Source organism: Alosa pseudoharengus, unplaced genomic scaffold (genome assembly GCF_046254945.1).
Source record: "Alosa pseudoharengus isolate Yale_2024_CS ecotype anadromous, Long Island Sound unplaced genomic scaffold, YU_APseudo_1.1 YU_APseudo_1.1_scf_12, whole genome shotgun sequence".
Lineage (NCBI taxonomy): Eukaryota > Metazoa > Chordata > Actinopteri > Clupeiformes > Clupeidae > Alosa > Alosa pseudoharengus.
This window is the reverse complement of record NW_027468587.1, coordinates 30,096,801-30,114,386: the sequence shown is the minus strand read 5'-3', so window position 1 is coordinate 30,114,386 and position 17,586 is coordinate 30,096,801. Positions and strand designations below refer to the sequence as shown.

The window sequence follows — 17,586 nt, the reverse complement described above, 5'->3', positions numbered from 1 at the left end:
TACTTAATTCAGTGGTAACATTAATCAAATGTAGCAATATAGTGGATATCACATCCCTCTGACACTAGATTAGGCCAATAACTGAGGTCAGAGCAGGCTCCTACAGTATGCTCCTCAGGTTTATATGTGATGGGATCATGGACAGGTGTCCTGTGTTCCCCAGGTCAAGCATTGTATGTTTCTAGGGTCCTCCAGCTTTATAAAGCACATAATAGGTACCCGAATGAGCAAAGGTTCCAGGATACATAGGACACTGGGAACATAGGGCCTTATGAATGTAAGGCCTTTGGAGCATAGGGACCAGGTAACATAGGTTCACTTCATTTAGTGACCTTAACAATACCACTGAGCAAAGGAGACCAATTGCTGGTCCAATGGAAAGGCAATTAATGGCATTGGAAGTATGGCAGTAGACTTGCAGGACAATCTGTTGTGTAATTAATTAATTCATTAATTAAATAATTCATTATAAAATTAAATAATACAATAATAAACAAACAAACAAACAGACAAACAACATCACTTTTGTAACATTTGTGGTTGCTGTTGTATTGTAGGTTGGTGTTGTTTACACTATAGTCATAATAGTGTGATATAATGCCTTTTCTATGTAAAAATCGGCACACTTATAATAGAGAATTGCAGAGGCAATGTTGAGTATTGTATTGTGATACAAAATTGATTACTTCAAAGGGTTACTCAAGACACATGATTTTGATATATTCAAATCTGGGAAAAATTTGGGATTAAATGGGTTAGACACTCTGCCTACCAATTTCTTCAAAACTGTTTTTCACCTTATAGCGGCAGATGTCCTTCAAATTGTAAATGCATCACTCTCCTTGACACCAAAAGGTTGAAAGCAAAGGATACGGTTAAAAAATCTTGGTGTAAAATCTAAATTTCAACAGCCACATGAAAGCGATAACTAATCGGCTTTTTACCACCTAAAAAATATTGCCAAACTTAGAGGGTCAGATGTCAGATGAGGGTAGATGTCAAATCATGATTTAGAAAAACTCATTCATAAATTTATCTACAGCAGGATTGATTACTGCAATGGACTGTTTACAGTAGGGCTGAACGATTTATTGCATTTGCGATAATATCGCAATATGATGAAACGCGATTTTCGCAAAGGCTGCGATTACGCTTCATAATATGTGACGTCACCAAAACGCATTTACTTGCGCTTGCCGACGCGCCACGATTCTTCACATCGACCACTGAAGAAGCAAAAAACGTAAACAAGAGGACCAGCTAACAGTGTCAAGAAAGGTCTGATCAGTAGAGCTACTTTGGTTAAAACTAAACCTCTTCATTACCTTTTGCTCGAACCTGCCATGTCCCTGGTTCTAGTTCATAATTCCCCTGTGCTGCTACTCTGGCTGGTAACTTCGTTCACTTGTCCAGCTGACGATTAAAACTACATGAGTGTTTAGGCTGCACAGCAGCCATTCACCTGTGCACTGGGGACTTTGCTTACTGGAGTACAGTGACAGTGGGGGCATTTGCTATATCGAAGGGGGTTGGCGGCGCAAACATTTCATCTCACAGGTTGAATTGATAATGTTATCCACAAGTAGTTGACACAGCTACCAAAAACCCAGCTGTTCCAACATTAGCTTACCTTCTAAGGCTCTATAGGCTACATACATGCTGCTAACTGCTGCTAACTTTGCCTGTTTAAAGAGTTTTGTCTCTGCGATTGGCTTTCTTGTGATATAAACAAACTAGTTAATTTGCATGCATGCGTAATTGCGCTGCGGTGTTGATGATGCTAACCAGTGGTGGAATGTAACGAAGTACAAATACTTCGTTACTGTACTTAAGTAAATTTTCCACGTATTTGTACTTTACTTAAGTAGAATTTATAGTGCATACTTTTGACTTTTACTTCGTTACATTTTACAGCAATTATCTGTACTTTTACTCCGCTACATTTCTACAACACCATCGTTCCTTTTTACATTTTATGATCAGATTTTTTTTCTCTCTGACAAACACGTTTGTTTTACCAGGGGGCGGGGTTGCTACCAAAGATTATGGAGCTACGTGCCCAGCTTCTAAATCTTTTAAATATAAGCTTCTAGTCTAGACCAGGCAAAGCGTGAGCTTGTAGCCATCTGCATTCGGTAGGCTATATTCACCAGACCCACACTGTAAAACCCGACAAGTTAATTGAACTCAAAAAAATTGGTGAAACCGATTACACAAAAAAATTTAAGTAATAGTAACTCAGTTTTGCTAAGTCAAAGAAACTTACCTTTTTTAATTAGTCTTCACTAGCAAATTTTGAGTGTGTTCAACAAGGTTTTTTTAAGTTAAAGAAACATCAACTACATGAGTTCACGGTAATGAATAAAATGAAGCTTAGATAGCTTAATTGGATTTACTGATGTCAGCCTGAAATATTTCATTTTGCTTCAACCAATTCTTTAAATTAAATTTAAAACTTAAAAGTTTTAATTTCCAGAAAGTTAAACAAACTTGTCCATTTTGATTAGTTTCAACTAAGGACTTGAAAGAAAATTATTAAAAAGGTTGACAAAGGCCAGTGAAATTCTTCTTAATCTTTTATTTTCATGTAAACCATGGAAACAAATACAGGTTGGAGTTCAGAACAGGGCTGTAGTGGAGGCTAAATTCAAATAAACACAGTTTAGATCAAGGGCATAAAGACTAGATAGATAGATCAATAGATAGATAGATAGATAGATACTTTATGACAAATGCCCGACCAATGCTAGGAAATTCAACAATCATTTCAATCCAAAACAACAGGAGTCTTCTTTGGGCAGAGGGATGTATTTGCACTGTTCGTGCTGATCAGAATGAGTTCAACAGTAAGGTCCTCAATATCTGGGAACTCCGATTGAGAGACCTGAAGAAATGAACAAAGAACAATTGTGTGTTAATTGAATATCTAATTGGCATTACATGTCAAGTGATACCATGTCATATTAAGTTTAACATTTTATCTTCAAACTTTTACAGGGCAGTTGCATTATTGAAATAATTACTTGAAATAATACTAACTAGATGTACCGCAGAGCGGTACAAAATATGACCGCCACCCAGTCCAGCACATTTTTTCCACAAAAAGAAATCACGCTGAAAGGCCTATATGATTCTAACTGTCTCACTAAATTGCATTATCCACACTCAATTCTCACTGGTATCTGCTAGACAACAAGTACCAAAACATTAGTTCATAGATTTCACATGTAAAATTCATTTTATACAACCCCACCTCCATCTTGCCTGTTTATAATTCTGAGAAATTCTTGATTGTTTGTGTTATGTTTATGTTGTGTGTGTGTGTGTGTGTGTGTGTGCGTGCGTGCTTGTGTTTGTGCCTGCGTATGTGCCTGTGCATGCAAGCGTACATATGTCTACTGTGTGAGTATGTGTCATACGTATGATTACTGTGAATGTATGTGTGTGTGTGTGTGTATCTGTGCACATGTGTGCACATGAAATGGGTTAACATGACCCCTGGAGGCAAACATACAGAAAAAAATGGTCATCCTAGGCCCTACAGTTCTCAAGATATTCACAGAGAACTGTGTCTGCCCTACCCTCCTTTCGGGGGGTCCAGTCCAGCGGGGGGGCTACAGATCAAAACGAAAAATGACGGTTCCATGCTATCCATGTGGGGGTACATGCCCACCAAGTTTTGTGTACCCCGGTCTTTCAGTGTCCCGGGAATCCTTGTTGGTGTACGTCACTAAATGTACACATAAATTATTTTATTGTAAGGCCCCCCATGAACGAAAGTACACAAAACTTGGCATGCATTCGGAGGGTGTCATAATGATCCTACACTTTTAATTTCGTGCAGTTTTGACCTTGTCAGCCAGAGATATTGTGATGAAAACACCTAATTTTTTGCTTTTTCATTTTTAACTAGGTGGCGCTATACATAAAATAAGTGGTAATGGGATGGGTTGACATGCCCCCTTAAGACCAACATACATAAAAAAGGTGGACCTCCTAGGCCCTACGGTTCTCGAGATATTCACAGAAAACTGTCTCCGGCCACCTACAGGCCAGTTGGTGTATAGTAACATAAATGAATTTATTGTGTGGCCCCCCATGAACGGAATTCCACGAAACTTGGCGTGCATACAGAGGGTGTCATAATGATCCTACACTTCCAATTTTGTACAGTTTTGACTTTGTTAGGTCACAGATACCTTCTATTACAACACCTCATTTTTACTTTTTTGTGTTTAACTAGGTGGCGCTATACATGAAATGAGTGGTTATGGAATGGGTTGACATGGCCCCTTGAGATCAACATACCAAAAAAAAATGGTCCTCCTAAACCCTACGGTTTTCGAGATATTCACAGAAAACTGTGTCTGCCCTACCCTCCTTTCGGGGGGTCCAGTCCAGCGGGGGGGCTACAGATCAAAACGAAAAACGATGGTTCCATGCTATCCATGTGGGGTTACATGCCCACCAAGTTTCGTGTACCCCGGTCTTTCAGTGTCCCGGGAATCATTGACAGAAATTTGGGCATGCGAAAAAGAAAAAAAAAAAAAAAAAAAAAAAAAAAATCTGACTAAACCTGCGCGGCGGTCATAATAATAGTAACTTCCCTGGAGTTTCTTGGAAAACAAACAGAAAAACAAAAGCTTGAAATGTAACTCCAGCGTTATTCGACACATAGCCCTGTTGTTCGAGGTCACGGCTGTTCGTAAGAATAAAATTAAAAGAATTAAAAAAATTGGTGCAACATAGACTGAGTAGACGTGGCCCAGCAGCTATTGATAACCTACCAGGGAATTTGGCTTTAGTTTCAGTTCAGTTCAAATGCCTTGTTAGGTTAGTTTAAAGGGGTGGTTCAGGATTTTGGACATAGGACCTCATTTCCAAGTTACCAAGTGTGATATTACATTAATACACAGGATTAGGTGTTATAATCCCTTGTGCCAAGATCCAAGATAAAAACACAAGTTGGAGACCGTTTTCAACACGTTTCATCCAGTCCTTCTAGTTGCAGAGTTCGCAGGTGCTAGGCTGGTGCGAGTCAACAGTATGTGTAAGCCTGCCACTAAAAACAGTCTTACCCACTCCATAGTACACCGAGGCAAATAAATATAACGCCTGAATAGACGAGGACTGGATGAAACGTGTTAAAAACGGTCTCCACTGATAAATATCACACTTGCTAACTTGGAAATTAGGTCCTATGTCCAAAATCCTGAACCACCCATTTAAGCTGCTGGACCAGTATTTGCTTTATGTTGTACTCAATTTTCTCATTGTTTTTCATTCTAATAGCATGCGTTGACCTCGAAACAACAGGCCATGGGTCACTTAATGCCACAGTTACGCTTTAACTGTCATGTCAATAGAAAACATACTTACTTACATCCCATGTCTTTAGAAAAGTGGCATCATCCTCATGGAGGTAGAAAGGAAGGCCACGGAGGGCTACAGCACGTCGGATATTTACATCTGAGGATCCCTGCATGAGAAAACATGGAGTCAAGCCAGTTAATAACTACAAAATGCAATTCAATAGGATTACTTTTCTTTGATAGTACAGCTTCTAAAACCAAAGCATTCTTTTTATCTTAAGTCCATGGAGGAGTTGTAATCTACAAGACCTCTGCTTTCAAAGGGGGTCAAGCACTTGAATATAAGTCAAAGTATGTGGAAACAGGGCCATTGTTAGTAGGCGGTGTGCAATTTCGAGCAAAAACTCAAAATAGGGGGGTAAGTGTAAAGATTTAAAACACATTTGGTCAGAACCACACATGAAATGAATCTATTCCAAGTATTTGTACAAAAGAAATGCTTACCTGGGATTCCAACATGATTGCAGGCCACCACCGAACCAATAGGCTATGTCTGCGGGGAAGGACGTCTGATATGATCTCCTTCCTTCTCAATGCCAATGTTGTTTGCATCAACTTCTGAATCTGTGAATTGAAGGACGAATACACATTTGAACACACTGACAATCTCTATTAGGACAATCCACCATCTCATGATGTCGCTTTAAATGCCACTTTAAATGCATCCTTAAATGGCCGAGAACAGTTTGCACATTAAATGGTTGTTTTCACCTACACAGCTGACATGTGAATAATACACATTCTGACTGAGCATGAACTGTGTGTGACCGTGTCAAATGAATTTAGGCTACTGACTTAAAGGAAAATTCCGGTTTTTAGCACTTTAAGGCCCTTTTCTGGTTTGTTTTGGATGAACTAGAGTGGTGGACCCCGAAATTTTGACGATTGGTCCTGTCTCGACTTTTCTGACTCGTTTTGAATCGCCTTTTCACTTCTCAGGGTGGCTGGCAATGGGCATACTGTAGTAGGCTACTCAAACATGTCCTAAAACAACCCTTAACGTTCGTTTTCAAAACTGTGCAACTCACCTAGTAGATGACCAGAATTACAGTCTCTAGAATTGTAGGTCAGAATGTAAACTGGGCCACAGATGGTAAGCACAATTGCATTAGCTTGAAACTATCTAGTCGAGTATAACCTAAAACTAGCTTAATTAAAATGCCACAGCCCATACTAATTTTTCTTTTAGAATATAGATATTAAGAGAATAAATCATTATGCAAATACTTTTACTTTTAATACTTAAAGTATATTTAAAAGCAGGTACTTTTTACTTTTACTTAAGTAGGGTTGTCATTGTGGTACTTTTACTTTTACTAAAGTAAATATTTCTCTGTGTATTTGTACTTTTACTTAAGTACTGAGATTCAGTACTTCCTCCACCACTGATGCTAACCTTTAGTTAACACCGAGCGGACCGGTGTGTGTGTGTGTGCGCGCGCGCGCGGAGAGCACAGGACAAGGAGAAGCCGTGTCAGTGCCACTGCATGTAGACCTAACTGTTAACTAACGAAAGATCATATCTACATGAAATAGAAACAAAATAGAAACGTATAAGAATCATTAAATGTTTACAAGGCTGGATGTTCAACAAATATAGATCTACTAATGTGATTTAAATAGTTAAATAAAAAATATTTCATTCATCAATCTTATTCAATGACCTAATGCCATCATAACATAGTCCTGGGCTCCAGGAAAGAACAGTTTATGTTTAACTTATCTAATTTTATGTTGGTCATACTAGAGTAATATATTGCTTGTCTTTGTTGAATAAGACAGAAGATAAAGAGCTTAAAAATAATCGCATATCGCATCGCAATTGCAATATTGGTGAGAAAAATTAGATTTTTTTCCAAAATCGTTCACCCCTAGTTTACAGGCTTTCCTAAAAAAAACTATCAAACAGCTTCAGGTGATACAAAATGCAGCAGCTAGGATTCCTACAAAAACTAAAAGAACTGACCACATTACTCCAATTTTTAAGTCCCTGCACTGGCTTCCAGTAAGTCACAGAATTGACTTTAAAGCACTACTGCTTGTTTATAAATCAGTAAATGGAGCAGGACCTATACCTATCAGACATTCTTCAGCAGTACACACTTTCTCGTCCTCACAGATCCCAGGTGAAAAACCTCTAGTAAAATCTGCTATTAGAACTAAACATGTTGAAGCAGCTTTTAGCTGGATCAGCTCTGGAACCAACTTTCGGATGACATTAAAAAGCCCCCAACTGTAGCCAGTTTTAAATTTAGGCTTAAGACCAAACTGTTCTCAGATGCTTTCTGCTAACTGAGAGTCATTCTACTGTGTCTTTTATTACTTTTATATTACTTTTGCTTTTTTTTGTCTTATTAATTATATTTTATTTTTAAATTATTTTACCTTGTGTGTTTTATGTTTTCTTTTTATTATGATCTTTATCTTTTGAACTATTCTTTGACTATATTATCCTTCTACTGTATGCTTTTATTTGTTATTACTGTTTGCTTTTGTTTATGTAGCCTACTATAAAGCACATTGAATGACCTCTGTGTATGAAATGTGCTATATAAATAAACTTGACTTGAGGAAGAATTTGTCTGTTCACCTGTTCCATTTTTTAACAGCCATTTCATTATTGATAAGTTGATTACATGTCTATGTTAACATGTTCTATTAAAGAAAAGATAGAAAATAATGCTTTGTGTGTGCTGTAAAGTGGTTAGAAGAAATGAAATTGGAATCGGCCAAAATCTGTATCGGCAGGTCAAACTCTATGGAAAATCGGAAATCGGCCCACAAAATTGCAATCGGTGCATCTCTAATTTTTAATGATGTATAGTTAACTAACCGTTTGAATAAATAAAAACATAGTAATTGCAAAGTGTTTTTAATTCAAATTCATTAATTTCATTTAAATTAGCATTGGTTAAAAGGAATAAAACATGAACAAAATGTGACACAGGAACAGATATGGCGAACAGTACAAATGGAATACACACCATCTCGCACATTTCTCTAGATTTTACAATGACCTTACATGACACAATGTCATAAAATATGCCAGTTTTTAGGACATATGTTGCTTGCGTTGAACAGTCACATAAGGGTAATAAGCTATTCATTATGGAAGGTACATGGTGAAGTGAACGTTTGCCGATATCTTTGGATTGGAGATACCGGTGTCGTTCAAATTTTCCATGATCAAAGAGGACACTAATAGGCATGGCAAAAATCACAACTTGGGCTTGCTGCACATGTAAGATATTTAAGGCATCTCAACTGCACACATGTCCCAACTGTACTCAGTCTTACATACATCTGGGCTGTTTGACTTTCCAAAAAATGATGGCAAAGTCACCAAAAACATGTTTCTTATGTAAGAAATTAGGCCTCATAGTGACATGATAGTTTTATTGTGTGTTTGTGCAGACTCGTGACGCCAATAGCCAAGGCAACCGACCGATGGCTGAGAAGAACTCCCAAACAGCACGGAAACTGAACCACGCCGGCCTCGGCATTGGCCTCACCTTCACCATCATCATTTTCATCCTCTACATCATTGGTTTTCTAGCCTGACGAGCCAGACCCATACTAAAATGTAGGGTCTGGGCACTCACCGTTTGCAGTGCTCAGTCTGAGGGGCGGGATAATCGGTTGTCTTTCAAATTCGCTATGAGTCCCATGCTTTCCCACCAGCGGAGCTAGTTGGCTAGTACTTTTGCCAACTTAATAAAAGCTTAACTCGTGTCATACTGTTCGCCAACAGCAACATCCATCTTATTTGTTTGCAAGTAGCAGGGAATTCAAGCCAAACCGTTGCAACTCTGCCATCAATCATTATGTTAAGCCTGCCTAACGACTCTATACACGATTTGATTGGCCTGATAGAAGTTTAATTTTTCGAGCTCTCAAGCCAACGGAGAGTTGCTAGACTAGCCCTGGCAGCAAATGTAATTTCTAGGCTATTGGTTTTCCATATCTCCACTGATGTCATCTATTGTAATCCTCTTTCCTCTGATTATTGGAATGGTTGAAAATCTACTGCCACTGTTTGAGAACATCCTTTTCACGAGCCTCTGTAAACATGAGTGTGTTCAGGGAGGGTCTCACTTTGCATTACATGATTTAATTTCACAGCCCGGGCCAGCAAGATATCGATGATCTAAGTACAGCATCTGGGATACTCAACAGTCCGAAGAGAAAGAATTGCATAGAGCATGCGCTAGAAGTTGTTCCTTAGTGCATGCTCTATCCTTACAGTACTTTGTTTGTTAGCTGGGGATTGAAAGATATCCCTCAGGCAATTCCCTATGTTCAACTATAATAATATATAATAATAATAAGCTTTATTTGTATAGCACCTTTCATACACAGAATGCAGCTCAAAGTGCTTTACATTTGAAGCATGTAACAAAATAATAGTCAGTCAGTCATTATCAATCACATTTCTTCATTGCTGGGGCCGTTTATGATCCACTCAGCAACATATCAAAAATATAGAAAATGACATGTCATAAGACTGGCAGCCTTAACCCTCTTACCCCCCACAAGCACGCCATATGGCAACTGTGGCAAGGAAAAACTCCCATATTCCAGGAAGAAACCTTGAGCAGAACCTGACTTAATAGGGGGAGCCCATCTGCTTCTGGCTGGCTGCGCCCTCCAATAGCAGCAGATGTAGAATAATCTGAAAAAGTAGTCTACAGGATAAGACGAGTTAACTAAAAGCTTTCCTGTACAGGTATGTTTTCAGATCTTTTTTAAAAATATTTACTGAACTCGCCTGCTTGATGTACAGAGGCAGGGTGTTCCATAGTTTGGGGGCATAATGGATAAAAGCAGCTTCTCCACTTTGTTTGTGGAGCACTTTGGGTACGATTAAAAGATTAGAATTGGATGATCTAAGTTTCCTTTGTGGTTGATAAGATATTAAAAGCTCAGAGATATATGAAGGTGCTGTGCCATTCAGAGCTTTGTAAGTAATTAACATAACCTTAAAATCAATTCTATAGGAAATAGGGAGCCAGTGCAGTTCAGCCAACACAGGGGTGATGTGTTCTCTCTTCTTAGTCTTAGTTAAAAGTCTAGCCGCAGAGTTCTGTATGAGTGCCAATTTCTTTAGATGTTTTTTGGGAAGACCAGTGAAAAGTGCATTGCAGTAGTCTAACCTGCTAGTGATAAAGGCATGAATTAGTTTTTCTGCATCTTGTTGAGTTAAAAAGGGCCGCACTTTGGCAATGTTTCTCAAGTGGAAATAGGCTGTTTGAGTAACTTTACTGATATGGGGCTTAAAACTTAACTCTGCATCTAAGATGACACCGAGGCTTGTTACTTTTGGTTTGACCTGGTGTGCCAAGTTCCCCAGATTACTAAGAACAATATCTCGCTTTAGTTTTGGTCCCACCAAAAGTACCTCTGTTTTGTCATCATTTAGTTTCAGAAAATTTTTGCTCATCCACTGATTAATGGAGGTTAGGCATGCAGTGAGGGAGCAAAGGCCATCTGGGTTAGTTGGCTCCACAGAAATATACAATTGGGTATCATCTGCGTAGCTATGGAAGTTTACATTATGCTGACTTATGACATTTCCCAATGGAAGCATATATAGGGAAAATAGCAGGGGACCAAGGCAGCTCCCCTGGGCCACACCAAAAGGCAAGTCATGTTTTTCAGATACATGATCTCCTAGACTGATATAAAAATCTCTGCCAGTAATGTAGGTTTGAAACCACAACCAACTGTAATGTTGACCTAAAAATGCAAATTTCATTACCCTTTTGGAAGAAAAGCATGAAATGTTTACCCTTTTTTTTTCTTGCAGTAGTATGCCACATTGTGACCACCTTAAAAGTGTTAGATCCAATATTTTTTTTACGATCCCCTCTTAATAAGTTGAAAAAAATGAAAAGAAAAGCCAAAACTTTATCACCCCTCTGTAAGGACAACATGGGGTGTAAACCCATTTTACTTTGCTACTTTTTAGCTGGGGATTGAAAGAACTGAAATAATGCATATGGTAAACATGTGATTACCAAAAACATTCTAAACTCACTTGCATTGTCATTTTAAGGCCTTTAATGTAAATATAAATAAGTGTTCAAGTTCAATTTTATTGTCATGTACTCATAAAAAGGATTTATTTAGCAATGACATTTCTTATGCTCAAGATTGTGTGGGGAGGGGGATGTAATGGTGTGTGTGTGTGTGTGTGTGTGTGGTGTGTGGTGTGTGTGTGTGTGTGTGTGTGAGAGAGAGAGAGAGGTCCTGAGTGTGTGCGTTAGAGTTTGGCTACCCAACCCAAGCCCGACGGGACCTAACGATTCCGGTCGGGTTCGGACAAATATTTAGAAATGATCAGGTTCGGTTTGGGTTCAGACACATGGGGGCGATATGCATGGGAAGCTTTACATTTAAAATAGCTTAGTATGTTGGGTAACCAACAGGTCTGCTTCACATGATGCAAACGTTTGTTTTTTGAGAATAAAATAAAATGTAAAAAAGACTAAAAAAACAGCATTCTTCCTGTAGCAAGATTTGTTTATGTAGGCGTGACAATGCATGTGCATTTCAGGCAACACGTCTTGGGTGACGTTAAAAAAAAGTTGTTACCCTATCGGGAGATTTTAAGACCAAAGAAAACAAAGAGAACTAAGTCTAGGCCTACTATGTGAAGGTACAGTAGGCCTATTTGCGTTGCATACTGTGGTAAAGACATAGGCAGGAATGTAGAGGCTAAGCGCACGTAAACGCCATTTACGCACCTCCTGAATTGCGTTTATCCACTTCTAAATAGCATTTATCCACCTTTAAATAGCATATAATTCTTAAACAATTCTAAATTCAGCTTATGTCCTTTTACAATTGTGTATAGTTTCATATTGTTAGTTTCATATTGTTGAATCCGGCCAGCGCAACACAGTTTATACACATTGCGCTATATTATGGTATCAGTGACCAGATAGATAGATAGATAGATAGATAGATAGATAGATACTTTATTGATCCCCAAGAGGAAGAGGACCAATCGTTTTGCGGCAGAAGCATCACAGAGTATTCACACGAGTAAATTAGTTTGGATAATAAATGTTGTGTTAAATGGATATACACCGATTTCTGAAGCGTCAAGATAACATCCCTCCTACTGATTATGCCAGAAAACAGCCTCGACTACAAGCCCAGAGTGAGCCCCAGACAGACATGGACAGTATTTTAATTAGATGTATGCAAAATAAGTATTTAATTACTTTAGCGTATTTTATCATTTGTATTTTGTAGGATTGGAAAAATCCAAATGTAGTTTGTAACAAAACACTTTGAGGGATTGTATTTGACTATTTCAACTACTTTAATATTTAAGAAAAATCTGTAATTTCTTCCTCAAATAAGCCAAAATTTCATCACTCAGTTAAATATACTACCTATAACCATGACAATAGGCTATGCCGGAAGGCCAGAATCTTGGTGAATCTGGTTTTGTCGGTTAGTGTTTTTTTTATTTGCTGTTTCTTTTTGCCTATGGGGCTACTCAATAAGAATAGGGAGGGTGCCTAGAGATATCCCTCGGGCAATTCTCTATGTTCAGCTGTAATGTTGACCTAAAAATGCGAATTTCATTACCCTTTTGGAAGAAAAGCATGAAATGTTTACCCATTTTTTTATTTTTCTTGCAGTAATATGCCACATTGTGACCCCCTTAAAAGTGTTAGATCCAACTTTTTTATTTTACGATCTCCTCTTAACAAGTCTGAAGTTGAAAAAAATGAAAAGAAAAGTCAATTGAGGCAGCCAAAATGGTCAACTTTATCACCCCTCTGTAAGGACAACATGGGGTGTAAACCCATTTTTTTTGTTTATGCCAATTTTATGTCACCCTGTAGACAAAAAAAATAGATCTGTCTTTTTGGAAAATGATGGTGGATAGTCTGCTTTGTTAGTTGATTCCACTGTTGCGAAGCCTGCTTGTTGTCAGTTCAATCATCGTTAACATTGATATGGGACGTGATTACATTTTTTTTTACCAGATCTACTTCAGGTGCCCCAATGTTGAGAATTAATAGTCCGCTGACAGCCAAAAATAGTATTTCTTGTCTCTTTTCTTCTCTATTTTTGTATTTTCAAATTACTAATTAGTTGTATTTCAATTAAACACATTTTACACATCAGTATTTTGTATTTTATTTTGTTACATTTCATGAACCAGTATTTGTCATTTTATTTGTAACAAAATAGTTTTTGATGTATTTGTGCCCACCTCTGGCCCCAGAAATAATGCAATTGAGGTTAATTTGGTGCACGGTAGATTTATGCCACTGAGGCACAGCATTGACATTATTAGGTTACTTCAGACACGAAGTTGCAAGTCACCTCTACCTTTTTTCCATTAGCTTAAGTTACAAATAAAATTCAGGATGTCAAGTCAGACAGATAACTGGTTATCTCATGCATTCGCTGGCATTTAAGCCACTGAAAGCTAGTGACAAGCTCCCTTTGTTAGTCAGCTAGTTGATGTTAGGCTTTAATAATATTAACCAACCACAGGAAATGTATCATAATTTGCTCACCAATGAGCATCCAGAGTTGTCTTAGGTGGTGCATTCATTGTCTGGCCTTTTTAACCTGAGCTTGGATTTGAGTAGCCCAGGTCAGGTCCTCAGAGATGTGTACTCCCAGATATTTAAAACCACTAACTCTCTCTACCTGTGTTCCATCAATTAAGAGAGGGGTGTAAGTCTGCTGCTGCCTCCTTTTGAGGTCAACAATTAGCTCCATGGTTTTGCTGACATTCAGTTGGAGACATTTGCCTGACACCAGGCAATCAAGTCAAGTCAAGTCAAGTCAACTTTATTTCTATAGCACATTTAAAAACAACTGAGTTGAACCAAAGTGCAATCAGCTTCTTTACCTCTTCCAAGAAGGCAGTGTTATCATTGTCGGAGATGAGGCCCAGGACTACTGTATCATCAGCAAACTTAACGATGGAGGTGGAGCTGTGAGATGACACACAGTCATAGGTGTAGAGAGAGTAGAGCAGAGGGCTCAAGACACAGCCCTGTGGAGCTCCTGTGTTCAGAATGATGGAATTAGAGGTGAACTGGCCCATTCTCACTACCTGGGGTCTGCCAGAAAGAAAGTCCAGTCAAAATCCAGTCACAGAGGGGGGTGTTAAGTCCAAGGTCTTTGAGATTAGAGTCCAGCATGTGAGGAACAATGGTTGAAAAGGTGAACTATAATCAATAAACAGCAGCCTCACATAATTCCCTTTTCCACTGACAATATGCCTAAGGGTGGTATGAAGGACATGAGAGATGGCATCCTCAGTAGATATATTAGATCGGTAAGCAAATTGCAGTGGGTCAGGATGGAGGAGCAGATGATGTTTTTAATACTGCAAGTCTCTCAAACACCTTCATCACTAGTGATGTCGATAGTCTTTCAGGCATGAGGGCTTGTTTTTTGGCACCGTGACTATAACTGATAAAAACAAGTCAGGACCACTGACTGAGTTAAAGAGTCATTGTCAAGTCAAACTACAGTTTAGTAAACTTTGGGTTTCACAGAGGGAAAAAATGCACAAAAAAAAAAAATCAAATAAAGAGGTGTTAAAAGTTCACTAGACAAACAGGATATCAGATAACTGAATAAATGCAGCTGATTGCCGCCCTGTGTGTTTAAATCGCGTGACGTAATTCACGCGACGCAACCCAGAAACTCGCAGGTGCCTAATCAAACTCCACACAGGGAAAGACGCTAAAAAGGCCACGGTGAAAGTTTGCTGTGAGACTTACCACCGCGGACATCCGTGGAAATATCGTGCAGAGCTGATTACATCTACAAAGACTGGAGAGGCAGCCGGTAAGAAACTGAACCTGTTTCATTGGAGTATGCTGCTCCTGCTACCGGAATAGTTTGGTCATGTGTGTGTAATGCACGTAGTGTAGCGTTCCGTGTCATGTGTATGGCTATGTAACTGTTGACGAATGTTTGTCTAGTGAAAACAGGTTTAAAATTGGTTATTGTTCATTTACATGTCGTGTTTAAAACGCATGGTGAGAATATGATGGGTGACTTGACTTGTAGGTATTGGGTTATCAGTTAACTTGCTACTGCTAATGGGCTTGTGCAATATGCATTGGTGAACCATCAGGTGTATTTTAATTTCAGATGTATATTTTTCTATCAAATGTAATATTTTTCTACAGTGTAATTCATACTGGAAGGTAGATATTTAAATGTTTGCACATGTGTGGTTTCTACTAGTGATGTGTGTTGTACTGCAAAAGCTTATATGTTTCTTTTCTTTTCTGTTTATGTTTGAAGGTTTTTTACCTAGTGAGAACCTAGTGACAAACTAGTAACAACCAATTCCTCATGGAAATTAATCCTTGCCATCAATTTACTGCTGTCCAATAAGCTGCTGAAATCTGAATAAAAAGAAAGGAAAAAAAAGAGGAAAAGGACACAACTGAGTGGAATCCAGTTCTTTCTCCATGCATGTAGATGAGTCAAACTCCTTTTCAAGTTGGGGAAAACTGCACGAACCCTGCACAACTTGACAGTAAAAAACCGCGAGTCCGGAAATAAAAGAGACTGCGAAGCAGTAAAATACCGGGAGTCTAGGAACCGAAGACCGCTGCAAACAGCAAGCAAGTTGATCCTGACTGCTCAACCTGGAAAAGAAAAGCAGATAAGACCAGATAAAGTAACAAAAAAAAAAAAAGCATAATTTAAAATAGCACTTACTTTCTCATCTGTGCTGTGAAAATGTCTGAACAAGATGCGTTGAGGTCAGCTGAACAACTCAAGACAGAGAGAAAACTGGCAAAAAGAGTATTTTTACATCTAATCAACAACACTGTTAAGACCTATGAAGACCTGTCTGAAGAAGAGCTCAGGGACCGCTTCAGTCAAGTCACAAAAGCAAGTGAGAAAGTCATGGAAGCTAATGATGACCTGGAAGACAGATTCATTGCAGATCAGGAGGCAGAGCTGGGTGCAGGAGCTGCGCTAACCAAACAGCAAAAAGCCGACCTAGCGAAGACTGCAAGTGAATGTGTGTCAAAACTGAAGGAGGTTAAAGGCCTAGTTCAAGAGACACTCTGGTCCCGCTTTGGAGCTGCCAAAATCTCGACAGTGCTACAAGCAGCAGAAAACCGGTGTGAACACACCGCAAAAATCCAACCCAGTGCAAAGCTAGAGGAATATGACTCCATGCTCAACCATCTGCAAGAGCTGGTGAAGACTGCGAAGGAGGTGTATAGTCAATGGAGAAGATGGATCCCCCCAGGTGAGCAGAAGAATACCCAAGAGCTTGAACTCACCTTCCCCAAGCTGGTGTTCAGAAAGGCCTACTTCATACAGGAAAGACTGAAGGAAGAGGCTGAAAGACCAGCACCAACCGTACAGGAAAGACTGGAGGAAGAGGCTGAAAGACCCAGACCAACACCAACCACTCCCAGCTATCTTGGGGCAACCGTAAGACTGAAGCCAACGGCCCTGCCCACGTTTATTGGTGATAAGTGTGAGTTCCATAGGTGGAGGGAGGATTGGGAGGCGCTGCAGAGGCAAGGTGAGCCAACAGGTTCAAAGGAGGTGAAGAAATGCCAGGTGCTAAGCAGCCTGGCTGGAAAACTCACCAGGGACCGCAGACTCACTGCCTACAACGCTGCCGAAGAAGTTTTCCATGTCCTAGGGAACTGCCATAGAATCCGGGCTGCCATCGGAATAGTGGAAGAGCTGCCGAACATGCCAGTCACCCAAAGCCACCAAGATGGTCAGCTAGCACCCCAGAGAGCCGGAGTCGTCAGAGACCTTGTGCTGTGGGACAGGCCCCTGGGAAAGACAGTCGGAGGAACTCACCCAGAACTCTTTGAGGAGGTTGCCGTCTCGGCCCACATGTCCAAAACCCACTTCGCCAGGTCAATGAGAGCAGCTGCGGTGCAGTATGAGGTCACTGCCAAAGTCCGAGAGCAGTACTCACCAGAGAAAGCGGTTGGTCCCAGCTTCCAGGGGTCAAGCATCGTACCCACCAACCAAGACATCCTGGAATGGTGGAGATGGGATGCTGTGAGATGTGAAGCCTCCAACCTCCCTCCGTTCATACACCTCAAAGAGAAGCATCAAGTACTCCATCAAGATGGTTATGTCGGTGACATCCTTACCTCACACAACTTTGACCAGAGGAAGACCCTCACAGCAAACCTGGAGCACATCCTGAGCGCTGGGGGCTTCG

General features: G+C 39.6%; 1 long non-coding RNA gene across 2 annotated transcripts; it reads right to left on the bottom strand.

Annotated features, from left to right (window-relative positions):
• Window positions 1-2,558: 2,558 nt before the first annotated feature.
• On the bottom strand, window positions 2,559-6,323 carry LOC143119327 (uncharacterized). Of its 2 annotated transcripts, none has more exons than XR_012986269.1 (3): window positions 5,817-6,323; window positions 5,380-5,479; window positions 2,559-2,884 (listed from the first exon to the last, which is right to left on the bottom strand). It is a non-coding gene; the product is annotated as an uncharacterized LOC143119327 (long non-coding RNA). The 2 variants fall into 2 exon arrangements; XR_012986270.1 differs by having other exon boundaries at window positions 5,384-5,479.
• Window positions 6,324-17,586: the final 11,263 nt, after the last annotated feature.